The 13,458-nt window shown below is 40.3% G+C and overlaps 1 protein-coding gene across 1 annotated transcript in view; it reads left to right on the forward strand.

Annotated features, from left to right (window-relative positions):
* Positions 1–2,027: 2,027 nt before the first annotated feature.
* Positions 2,028–13,458, forward strand: part of slc45a3 (solute carrier family 45 member 3) — a 41,416-nt gene continuing 29,985 nt past the window's right edge. Inside the window, exon 1 of the mRNA XM_049573097.1 lies at positions 2,028–2,123. The gene's annotated coding sequence lies outside the window, so the exon portion shown is untranslated. The remainder of the gene's footprint in view (positions 2,124–13,458) is intronic.

A 13,458-nucleotide genomic window follows, 5' to 3' on the forward strand; every position in this document is an offset into this window, starting at 1 on the left:
GGAAAACAAGACGTTTGTTGAAATCTGTTATGACAGTACTGAAACCCAAGGCCTTCAGTCATTGGGGATGTCCAGTCACTCAGAGCCACAGAAACATGACCAGAGCACAGTCATCTACAGCATGTCATAGACTCAGTGGGCAATTTGAGGGGGTATGAGGGGGAACACCAACCACCTTGTTAGCAAAATGAACAAAATGCATCCCCCTTGTTAACCTGCCATCCCTCTCCAGGTGTGAAGGGTTGTTGAGCGTATAGTTAAATACCTCGATCATAGGAAGGGCTGGATGGTCTACATACCATAAAAGTGTTCCACACTGTGGTGGTGGCATGCCATTCATCAAACAACGCCATTTACGCGATGCCTAGATGACTATGCTCACAGGCCTGCTGCAACCCCACCAGTTCAAGTCAAATGACACAGAGGAACCATGACTGGATATTTTTTTATAGCTTAAGTAAACATGCTTTCTTTTTCAGTAGGCTACATCTGTTGTAGCAGTTGTCAGTTTCATTTATTTTCTGTTGGCTGCTATGTTTTTCATGTGTTGTTCTATGTAACTTTGAGAGTCATGACATGTTTCATGTCGTAAAACTGGCCCATGCTATGCCTCATCTGATTGTGACAGCATGAGTTTCAGTGTCTGTTGATTGTCACTAAACACTTCTGTCTTAAATTAAAGAAAACATTCATTTAAATTCACGTGATTAAGTTATATGGGAAATTTAGGAAAACCATAGTAAAGGCAGAAAGGAAGATGCAATATTTTTATTTCATATTTCACAGCACTTACTGTGGAGTGTTTCATGACATCTTTCATGAAAGATGACATGACAGCTTTCAGTCTATCTGACCTTCATCAGAACATACATGCATTGTATTCATACATTGTGTGCTCTGATGAAGGTTGAATAGACCCAAAGCTCAGCAATAAAGTGAGACATTGCATAGATGTAAGTGTGCGGAAATCTTTTTCTACCAATCTGGACTCATTGATGTTTTCAGCACCTTGCCAAGACTGAGCCGGGTGGAGTGGTAGCTATTCTGGATTATGACATCTTTGGGAGAAATACTATTTATTCTCACACATGAAAATGGATAGTTGTAACTTCTTGGGAAGCAGTAAAGTTTTCTGTGCCAATGCAAGTGTCTGGCTTACAGAGCAGAATTATTCAGTGATACTGATTTTCTCACCTAATTTAACTTGCCTGAAAGTTACAAGTCTGAGAAGTGGCACTACACCAGCACTGGCTGGTAGGCTATACAATCTGGTTATCTGCAAGAATTAAAGGACGGTAAGTATGAGGGAACAACATTGTGATGAATGTTTTTTTTCATCACAATAAAATCATGATGCACTTAAAATGCATTAGATCACATAAACAACATGGATCCAGAATATGATGCAACATAATACAAATCAGCTTTCCTGGTTATTTCTGCTTCATGCAAAGAACCAAGGCTATGATATTTGAATAAGCAAACTAAAGTAGAGATAGTATTTGCTTTGTGTAAGAAAAACAGTGGGGTAACAGTTGAGTTGTAGATACACTGCCAGAAGAAGGATGAATGACAGGAGTAGGTAAAGGAAGTAAAAGGAAAGAAAAAGCAGTACAGTGAATTATAAGACACTTTTTAATTAATAATATTTGAAGCTATTTTAAGCATGACTAACACTTATTAAACTGTTTATTTATTAAACTGTTTACAGCCGTTTCCTTCTAACGTCACAGTTAATGGTACCGGAACTTGCTTATGTGCTTGCGTAACAAAATAAAAGCTTGTGTGACCGTTATGAAGCACTTTGAAAAGAACGTTAGAAACGTAAAAAAAATTGTATGTCTTGTCTTAGTTTAGTGTCCAAACATCTTAAAAATTGAATTTGTTTAATTTTGTTTTATATGGAGTTATGTCCGTGTTATTCAGCATAAATCGCCCGTTGTGAGTGCTGTCGTCCCTTTTTTTTCGAAAGCTAGCACCGGAAGGTGTAGCTGTGATTGTGACTAGCCTGACGGCGGTTGTCTCAGCTGGGTATCTGGCTCTCCTCACAAGTTGAGCAACAGCGGTACGTCGGGAGCGAGCAAGTTGCTGCACGGATTTCCCGGAGCTGCACTTAACTTGAGGTGAAGTTACACTTAAAGAGAGTCATTCTATAGAATAGTAAATGTATTTTACAAATACTGCACGTCTTCAACCTTGTTTGTTAGACACAAGTCGAAAGCGGTTCTTTGTAACTTAACGGTCGCAGTGCGGGTTAAAACTTATTCATTGTATGTGGCTGCCTTACAACGGTTGTCCGCGTCGACACCGCAGACAACGGGTTTTAAATTTCGATCCAAACGCCGTCGTGTCTGGCTGGTTTTGTGCTTAAAAATCCACACGACGTCAGAAACAGTGATTTGTCTGAGCTGAAACTGGAAGCGTGTGATTGTGTTTGGTTTGAGCCCGCAGCTGAAAGGTGTATGGTATGGTTAGCCAGGGTCCAGCAGCGTGGTGCTTTCTGGAAGTTTTTCCACTCTGCGTCGCTGACTGCAGCTCTACCACCAGGCTCCCTGCGCACACTGATGTGGTGCCAAGTGCCATGGTGGCAATAACTTTACAGGCTTACAGACCGATATAACCTTCTCTGTCCAAGCGAGAGCCTTAGTCTTAATTGGCTGTAAACATTTGGCGCTGTGTTGGCGAGAACCCCGCTGCTTTGACACATGGATATATGGGGGTGGAGGCGTTTCAGGACACCCTGTTTGGAAAGTTGCTCCCAAACTCTTCCAACTGGCAGTGGCACTGACCATTTTAGATGATGGTGTTGATTCTTGTTGTTTTCATACACTGGTCAAGTATTCAGTAGGTTTCAGTAGTGTGAGAGGCAGCTAAGCTCAGATATGCTGATGCAGCTGTGAACACAATCCTTGGCAAATGAACGTAGTGACATTTTTGTAGTGAATTTAAGAAAGCTTAACAAGAAAACATTCTTTGTAAGCCTTCTGTAGCAAATAGCTGTGCAGAAATTCCAGTTTGGATGTGTAACTCCTAGAACAGATGGGTTTTACTAAACAGCACTTCAGCAGTGGTTGTTGAAGATGTTGAATGACTCAGTGGCAGCTCCTGCGCTATTTCCAACCAGCTCTCTGTCAGAAACCTAAACATACTGGTTTAACAGACTACTCACTGACTGAGTCTCTCCTTGTTGTAGTCATCACTGGGAACAAGTATCAGAAATATATTCTTTACAACTGTAAATGGAATGACTGACACATTTTAAAGGGAAACACCTGAATTAAGATTTCCAAAATGGTGTTTCTACGACCCAGGAAAGGTTAATTGATATTTGTGAACATGAGCTACTCCCTCTCAAAGTCTCAAACTTGTGATGCCATTGGGCACTAAGTCTGCAGCTGCTCCATAGACAATGCATGGGAGCCCAATTTAGTGGACCTATTTATTTTTATACCTAAATGAGCTGTATTCTATTGTAGCGTTCTCAGTACTGAAACAGAAAATGTACCCATGTACCCAGAACATTCCCCTGGGTGCTCTCAGTGTCATCTAGAATAGGGTTGCAACGGTATGAGATTTTAATGGTATGATAATCATCTCAGAAAATATCGCAATTTGAAAACGGAAATGGCTATTGTTGATTTAACGAATGTTTTATTACTATAATTGGAACTTGCAACCATTTTGTTAATGGGAGTATGTGTAAAAAGTCTGCCCTTAGAAAATGACTAAAAGAAAGGAGGGATTCAATGTTCAGTTTTGAAACATGTATATCGTTGCAACCCTTATCTAGAACTTTGGTCTGTAACCCTTATGGTGTCCTCAGAGTTACAGGGGGCGGGGGGGAGTTATTGTTTGAAAATATAAGTTTCAGTTTACATTTTTTGTTGTTGTTTTTTTTTTACACAGCATTAATGCCAGGCTAATTGTTAGGCTAGCCATGAATCCTTGTGCAATCTTGAGCTAGTTAAAACTAAATTACTGTGTAGCATTTAACCATAAAGGCGAGGTGAACTAGTTATCCAACATTTATGTACCAATGAATCATATCGGCCAGTTAGCTGTATTATTATGCCAAGTGTACGGATATTCTTGTGAGCCACAATGAATCATTTTATAACTTTGCCAATAAGAGACTCTGACACACTTTCCAACTCAGAAACCACTGCCGAAAGAGCAGAGGGTGAGGCTAACACACCGAGCCATGCTACAGCTGCTGCTGACAAGCGAAGATCTGACAGTATTCATAGAATTATCTCAAGTGCAGCTAAACTTTATCCAGTATATGTAGTAAAGGTCCCTGCTTTGTTTCTCTTTGACCTAAGGGGTCCTTGGTGTAAAAAAAAAAAAAATAAATTAAAAATTCATTGTCTGTGACAGCTCCAGACGTCATACTTGATATAACCACAAATTTGAGTTTAGCACCTCAGTGTTTGGATTTGGCAGAAAGTTGTTCATGTTTACTAATATTAATGAACTAGGAATAACATGTATGATTTTTGAAAATGGCCATAATTCTCCTTCGAAATCTTGAATAAATCTTCATCTATAACACTCTCAACTAATTGGGCTTTACTGCCTGTAAATAATTTTATTATTATTGATGAGTAATATCTAATTAAAGCATCTATTATTGGATTGGGGTTAAAATATGAAAGGAAAATAGAAAATAGGTGACACTGCACTGCTTTTGTGTCTTTGTTGTGGAGTAACTTTTTATTATTTTGCTTACTTTAATCTCACTTTGTAAAGCGTCTTTCTAATTTTGATTTCTTTACTCAGGAATGTAAACTACATTTTTTTATTAGCAAGCTGCAACATTCTTTAAAAGTTTCCATGTTTTTGTGTTTGAATCTGTTTTTTTTTTTTTTTTTTGGCTTGTGCTAGACCCTTTGAGATTCAAAGCCCACATTAAGAAGGAAGAGGATCAAAAGGTTAAACAGCTCTAACCCATGACAGAGGGACTTTTATTGTCACCATGACCGTGACTCTGCCGTTACACAAAGACCTCTTTCCCCTCTCCATGGACCACTCAAGTGTGTTATTCATTCTACCCTGGAAAATAGACTCTTCGCTTTAGCCCTGTTGACCTCGGCATCTCTTCTCTTCTCTTCTCTTCTCTTCTCTTCTCTTCTCTTCTCTTCTAATCTCTTCTCCCTGTTTATTTCATTTTTAACAGCCCTGCAACTTTGTTTTCCTGTTTAAAATTATTCAAACTCTAATTGAGTCCTCTGTTAGTCTGTGTGAAACTAGTTTTCCATGTGAGATCCCTTGGGTGTACTTCGTTAGCATCATAATAAAGTATGACTACTAATAATCGGCAGCTAAGAGTCATTCTGATCAGAAAGGCTGATCTCAGAGCAGCCACATTTTTAGCACTAACTACTTGCTGTGTGTCGCCCTAGGAGGAGTTTGCGCTGCTCTCTGCAGAGCTCATCTGCTCCACAGTGATAGAAATGCTTCTTCGCTTAGGATGCTGTGGCTAGACCAGCTGGCTGTTCTCTAACTGCTTTCTGACAGTCTAATATACCCCCAAGCCAAGCGCAGGATAATCACCCACCGTCGAGGACACCAAGCTACTTAGGCAGACTGAAGGCTTTGCAGTTTTAATCAGTCGTAGGCTGTTTATCTCCAGCTCCGAGTGCTCTCTGTGCTTTCTGTGTGTACCTGGATTCTCAATGAATTACACTCACCTTCTGCATATGTTTTTTGAAGACAGGTGGTGGATTATGTTGTGGGTGTGATTTTTACCTACCTCTTCCTAATGGGGAGGGCCCTAAGAGCTTTTTGCTGGAGGGGCTTTGGGTTTTTTTTTCTTTCTGTTAAGCTCTGTGTCCTCTTCAAAGCATTGTGAGCTGCTGTTGCTCTGGTATCATGTGTAGCCATGAACAATCACAGGTATGCGATCTGTACAATGGTTGTCTCTCACATCAAGTGCAGGAGACACTCACTTCAGTGGGAAAGTGCTCCTTTATGGCTCTCATGACAATCGGGTTTCTTTACATTGCTTTCAGGTCTAAACTTTCATGTCCTAGTTTAGTCAGGTTACTCAAGTTGTGGTGCTTTAATAGCCTATACTTTTATCTTTTTTAATAGTTTTTGTTGTGTATGTCACAGAAGATTAATCCTAGTTGTTGCTTATGCATTATATGACTTGTTGATTTTCTTTCTGCAGCAAATTAGATGAAACCTTGTCTGCACTTAAGCTGGACCAAGTGCCTTGGGATTTTATGTAAACTGAGCTGTTGGCTTTATATTGACAGAATCCGTCAGGCTGCCGCTGTTTTCTTTGTCTCTGCATGAACTCCGCTGTAGTTCATTTCTCAGATATGTTCAGTGTATTTTCTTGTTTATCTTAAGGCAAACTTTATTCAAACCACTTGGGCCTCGCACATTTACTGCTGAAGTGAATGTGTCCCTCAAGCGCTAATCATTGTAAAAACAGTGAGCTCATTTGTTGAAACAGGAGGGAGGGGGGAGAAATGGTAATGGTAAAAGAAAGTTGATGGAGAAAAAAGTGTTAGATTTTTTTATTCTGTATGTTTTCTCCTGGAGGACAACCACCACCAATCAAAAGTCAACACAACACCTGCTCACAGACTGGGAAAATCTTGCAAGTGCTGGAATGCACATTATTAGACCACCATAACTCACTAACAGCGGGGGAATGGGCTGAATATTAAGCAACCTGTCTGGTTCCTAGATCTCTCATTGACGGGAAGCAGAGGAGCGCACACGTTTTTCAGAGCTCTCTGCAGGCTGCGGGGTCAAAGTCCAAACAGTTTCTCTGTAATAGTGCTCTGCAGCCAGCTGGGTCAGAGAGAAAGACCGCTGATGGGCTCCCCTAATGGGCCAAAGCTAAAAGAAAAGATGACAGCTACCCTACCACCCTGGAATGTCACCTCTGTGACACTGTTATCATTCAGCGTTTTCATTGTTTTTGACATTAGGGCTGCTTTCTCACAGTTGCTCCTGGGAGTTTTACAGACCAGTTTCCTTGTATGTTATGACAAGGATTTTATTTAGCATTTGTAAAATATCTGTTTTTAAGCATAATTTATTGAGAAATATAACGTACAAGCACCTCTCTCCCTGTGGCATAATGAAAGTCCTCTGACAGTATGATGTGCACGGCTGAACCTCTGTCAAGATCAGAGTTCCCTAGGGACCACTACCAAGATCATGGCTAACTTTAATTGGTGTGAAAAGGTGAAGGCATGTTCAATTCAGGCATCTAGGTTATCCGTGTTCTTTTAATATCTAGTCTGATTAAAGCCATGAATATTCCTCATCTTCTCTTCAGTTTTTCATGAAATTGCTCCATGCCAGAGTGTGTGGGTGTGCTGGCACTGGCTCAGTTCTCTAGTGGCTTGCTTGGCCAACTGGTTTTCTTTTAAGTCCTAATTTGTTGCTTTGTATATTTGTCATTCAAACTTGATTGCACTGTAACACAATGGGTGAAATACGGCTACTGTGTAGAGTTGGGTCAATTTAACTGGATTGACTTTATGCAAACTGGCTTAACATTAACATTCATCATTATGGCATGTTTTGGCAAATTGAAAATAGCCTACAGCACCCTGTGCCAATGGCATCACAGTGCTAAATCCAACTTGTATTGCGTTAGTAATAAGCAATATGACAACATAATTAACATACTTTGTTTATAAATGGACTAATAGAGCCACTGGTGTCTGACAGACCATGCACAATTTACTGCCAAGTTAAGGCTGGCAACATGATGGAGATCAAATTTTAGTAGAGGGGGGAGGGGTGAAGATGTGCACAGTGCATGTCATGTTTACTTGCAAGTAAGGGTGTAATGGTTTACAAAATTTACAGTTTGGTTTGATACAACACAGTGGTGTCATGGTATGACACATTTTTGATACAGCAAAATAAGTAGAAATGCCATTTCTTTTTCCTTTTTTTTCTAATTAAAAAAATGTTATTTTGATTAATTTATTCATTAAAACTAAAATTATAAAGTATGATTCTTTTTTTTTTTTTGTCTTTGAACAATAATGGCGCTATACCAGAGTGACTCATCTTCTTGGGTGTCTTCTTTGCAGCATGTACAATAAAATCAGCTCTTTATAAAATATAAAATGTAGTGTTAACAATGAAAATGAAAGAAGCTATTCTGTTTCTAAAATGTTAGAAAGTATTATTGTTTTTTTTAATGTATTAAAACTATAATCATAACTTGGGCTTTTGTGTTTTTTGTACAAAGCTGGTGTTATGGCTGAAATGGGTTTGTGAAGGAATATTGTCACGGGCCTCGAATACATTAGGCCTGTTCATACAGCCTGTATGTTCCTCCATTGATGTGGGTCTCATATCTGTGGCTATAAATGTACCAATCGTTGATTTCTCTTGCCATATCTGAAGCACTTGGGAATGGTTGCCTAAATGCTGCAGAGATCATGTTTGCTTGTAGCGTTTGTGTTGCATTTCGTTTCCTTTAGTTCCAAGGATTACCGCTTGATACACTTGGGTGAAGTCAGCATAAATGAGCTGACATGTTTTAAGTGTTCCCACTGATGTAACCATAATTGACCTCATAATTCTCAACAAACCCGAAGTGGCTTCAAACACCAGACCTGTACGTTATCGGAGGATCTTCTATTTCTGGTCTGGTAATGGTGTTACTAACTGCATTGCAACGAGGTAGCTTAACGTAGTGTGCCGCCCAGCGTGTCTCACTGGTTTGGGGTGGGAAGGGCAGACAGCACGTTACCTGTTGACACTGTGTTGGCTTCCTTATTGAGCACAGTGGCACTGGGAACACTATAGTAAACACAACCGAACCTGTGTTCCATATGTAATAAGATACTTCAAGGCATCGTTCGGTTTTTAATGCATACTCGATTTAAATATGTGTTTTGTCACACCCCTGCTAGAAATTTCAGTATACCAGTCTAGTCTGGTGTTTGGCTTAATATCAAACCAGTTTGAACACTTTTTTTGACTGGCCAAACTTAGTGTGTAGCAGTTTCTAAAAACAGAATAATTTGGCAAATTATGAGAACACATAAGTGGCATTCATTTGGAATGGCTGGCAAAAGTAACTGTCGACTAATTTTTGTCTTTCTCCTTTCTGCAAAATGCAATTTTAAATGATGGAAGGATACTCTGTCTTTTTGTTAACGCCATTAAAACCAGATTGAGGCAATTTCAGTGATTGTTGCAACTGTCATGTTAGAATGCAAAGCTTTATAATTTTGGTTTAGAATGCTTGAAGTTTTTTAAGACATAATCTGAAGCAAAATGTTGCTTTGTTCATGGAAATTAGACCACTGAAGTGTTTCCACAGTCCAGTGTTTTTTTGTCCCAAAGAGCCTCTAACTGATCTCAGAACTTACCAGGAACTGCAGCTCTTCCTGTTGCTTTGCTCCAGTCCCCTTTTTTCTCTTGTCTCAATACTTTCATAAAGTGGAGTCCAAAAGCCTTGGGATGGGTGCAAATTTCTGTAAGCCAACATGACACACCTAAATTGCTGACCAAACTATTGGTTGTTGAGTTGCATTGTGTGTAATGCAGGCGCCTAGTTTTAACAAGGAAGAATGCATGAACTAAAAAAAGATGGTATCTCTGGTTTTGCTCCATCAATTTTGATCCCTTTTTAAACTGTGCAATGTGAGTCCAACAATGTTAGCAATATTTGATCTGTGGAGTAGTCTTTTTAGTGTATCAGTAAATTGTGCAAAATTCCTGGTGTCAGACAAGTTCAGAATAAGAATGGTACTGGCAGAAGATCCTGTTCATAAGGAATTAATGTATGTCATCTCAATATCAGGACCTCGCCTCTGGTTCTTGAAAGTGTTGTTGAATGTACGCCTAGATCCTCCTTCATCAACTCTATCTGAGTGCTTTTGAGAAAAAAAAAAACACAAAACAAAACACGTTGCTCGTAGCTAACAGGGCGGCACTCACTTCCTTTCTGGCAAGAGAAAACAACAGGCCCAACAGTCTATTTTCACTCTTTCACTCACACCCCCTCTGCCAGCTTAATTGAATTTACTGACTTTACTTAGTTCTGCCCACATGGTTCAAGTGTGGAGGGGACTGCATGGCACTGAAGGCAAAACAGCCTGAGGTCCGGTTCTCACGAAAGGTGGGGAACAGAGGGCAAACGAGCCTAACGCTTTCCTGTAATTCCCCATTAATGAGAAGCACTACTTTGAGAGTTTGACATGGCTGCTAAACCACAGTTGAAGTCCAGATGAGACAAGTACAGGCCCTGCAGCAGGGATAACACAGGCTTGTCCTTAGACATTTTCCCATGGTGATAAGGACTTGGCCAGATGTTTGCAATACATATTCACACTCTCTCTCTTTGACTGAAGTCAGAGAAGCCCTAGAGAGTGTGTTAAGTGGCAGATCTAGAAAGGGCAAATCTGGTAAGGCGTTTAGTGTGCCAAATTATGAATGACCCTGCCACCTCCTGATAATTCCTTACTGAAACTACCAGGGAACACACAGCCAAGGGAACAGTGAAAGGTTTCCAACTTGAATTAGCTCTCTTTGAAGTTTATCTCTGAATGGGAAAACGGTATATTATAAGATACCACAGTATTCTCTTTCATGTAGCAAGCTGAAAGGGATGCTATTGAGTGTTTGAGGGAGACCTTTGATATGTGAGATGCTCTGTGCCTTGTGAAAGGATCAAGCTTATGATTTGAGTCAATATGTGTGTGGATGCTTTGATGCCTGCTCCTGTTAGTTGAGTGTTTTGTCAGAAATCTTTGGTATAGCAGGCTTAGGGGATCAGCCATGATGGTCCCTACAGCTCACGTGTTAGAAAGACGCCTGCTCATGCACACATGTGTACAGTAACACACAGATGGACATAGCCACATCTAATGAAATTACTGTTCCACCCTAGCTGGCGGTAAACAAGGTCTCGTTTGTGAACTTGTTTGGGTAGTGTGATGTTGAGCGATCTGTCCAAGGTTGAGAGGACATGATTAAAATGAAGGAAGAAAAGATTTGTCTTGATTACATGTTTCTCCAGTTGGCAGGCTTTTTGTCTTGTAGAGCTGATGATTGACATTTCTTATTCTCCCAGAACGCCCAGACTGTTAGTCTGTATTTATGGGTTGGGCACACAAAGATAGTAACTTTGTGAAACGCTTCCTATTGTGTAATTGTGATGGGTTTTTTTTCTTTTTGCTCCGTTATGTTTTTGAAGAAAAGGCTACATTAAATTTGATTACACTGCCACTGCTGAGCACTTCATGACTGTGGACAGGATGTTTATTAAAATGTATTTAAATGTGTGTGCTCAAGATTAAGCATATGTGGAGGGTCATGGTGTGTGTTTATGTGTGTGGGTTCATTCCTTCCTGTATGTGCTACTGGTTTTAGAGAGAGAGAGGACTTTGCCCTTCGCTTCCATCCTTACCATCTGGTTTGTGTAGCATTTGACTGAGGCGTTAATCATTGTGCCTTGGGGCCACTACTGCTCTGACAACAGCTGGAAAAAGGAAATGGACCTGTTGATGGCCATATGTCCTTATGTCTGTCAGTCCTCTCTATGCACTGCTGTATAAACTGTATCCATGCAGCTGGAAGGTTCATGTCCTTGGTGTTTCTAGTTTCTTGAAAAACACCTGAAAGGCAGGCCTCCCTGACACTATTTCTATTTCTATACGTGATGTCTCTCAGCCCCCAACTTCCTATAAGTCACCATGTTTTTTTCCCCCAAGTATTTTCTGAGTTTGCTGACTTGACTTGATTTAAAGATTGCACAAACACTGTAGGGGCTAATTCGTGCTTGACACATGCATGTATCTGTCAAGTCCTAGATGTGCTAGAAAAGCAAACTGGATGCTTGTTATGTGTGCTGTATGTATGCACTGTATGCTCTGTCCTAGGTCCTATTCTCATTAAGTGGTTGATCACACCATTTTATTTATTTGACTTTTTTACCTGTTGGTCAGCTAAATACAATAAACAAAGGAGCTCTTGATGTTGAAGATGTGTGGAACTGGACTGTAGACGCCTGATAGTAGTATAGAAACTTGTCCACTGTCTGCCTGCAAGTCTGCAGCTCTATGTGTTTACATCCATATTGAGTTATGAACAAAGTTAAATGCCTCCACTTGTGTCCTCTTCCTTGTCGCCAAGAAAAACCCTCACAGGCTAAATAAGACTTGGTTACATAGACTTATGGGCTAAATTGTGTATTGGCTCAGCATCATAAATGCAATGTATGTGTATGCAATTGTCATATTACAAACAATGCCACGTATAAAGTAGACTTGCACCGATTACAATGTTTTGGGCTGATACCGATTTCCAATGTGTGTTTGGATGGCTGATTCCGATTTAAATTTTTAAACGACTTTACAGCACACAAGATATTGTAGTATTTTCTATCTTTCCTTTTATTAGAACATTTTAACCTATTCAACCAGCTTTTCAATAATCATCTCAAACAAACAAACAAAAACAGTGACACAGGTTAAGAAACATTTTCCTTTTTGCTCAAATATAGCTTCAGGTACAATATTACAATAAATAAGTAAAAAAGCCATACATAAATAGAAACATGGATAAATAAAATAATAATTCTTGATGTATAGCATTTGTGGGTAATTTCTTGAATAGACAAAAAGTAAAAATATCTCCTGTGGAAAATTCACACAGGTCTTCAGGACATGCCCGCAAGTAAGCGCACAGACACGGGCATCTCCGGCATGCGGACACGCGCCTCGTCAGTTTCAAACAGCACAGTGCAGCAGTGAGAGCTCTGTAGTTCAGTTTAACACGGACAATTAACAACTCTCTCTTTCTCTCTTTTGATATGTGTACGTGAATGATTAAGGTGAGAAGCCGCCCATGTTTCACTTCCTCACATCGCCCAAGCCGTGAGTTGCACATGTGCCTGTGTGTGCGTTGCTTATGTTACGCAATGTCAATCATACGGCGCGGTAGAAATTTGACTGCCGTTTTAAATTGGCATATTATTGACTGACCAGCCCCTTGCAGGTCATGGCCGATCATGTGTAAACTGGCCCAATTCCGAGCACTGCCGATAAATTGGTGCAAGTCTAGTATAAAGGCTAAATAAGCCAATCATGGCAGGCTATAAAGATCATTTTACTGTTTTATGTAACATGGAAACTGGTGCAGTTTGACTTTGAGATTAGCCATGAAAACCCAGTCTGGTTTGTTTGATAAATAACTTAGGCAGTGCCTTGCAACTGTGGGCAAATTTTTGACACTTTCCCAGACCTGGATCAAGGCATCAGTGAGCTCCTGGACAATCTGTGGCAGTACTTGGCGGCATCAGAGGCACCTGAGGTACCGTCCCATAGGTGCTCAATTGGATTTACGTCAGGGGAACGAGAGGGCCAGTCATTGGCATCAATACCGTCGTCATCCAGGAACAGCCTACGCACTCTGGCCACATGAGGACAGGCACCAGCAGGAACCTAGGGCCTACTGCACCAG

This window comes from Epinephelus fuscoguttatus, linkage group LG4, assembly GCF_011397635.1.
Source record: "Epinephelus fuscoguttatus linkage group LG4, E.fuscoguttatus.final_Chr_v1".
In the NCBI taxonomy this organism is placed as follows: Eukaryota; Metazoa; Chordata; class Actinopteri; order Perciformes; family Serranidae; genus Epinephelus; species Epinephelus fuscoguttatus.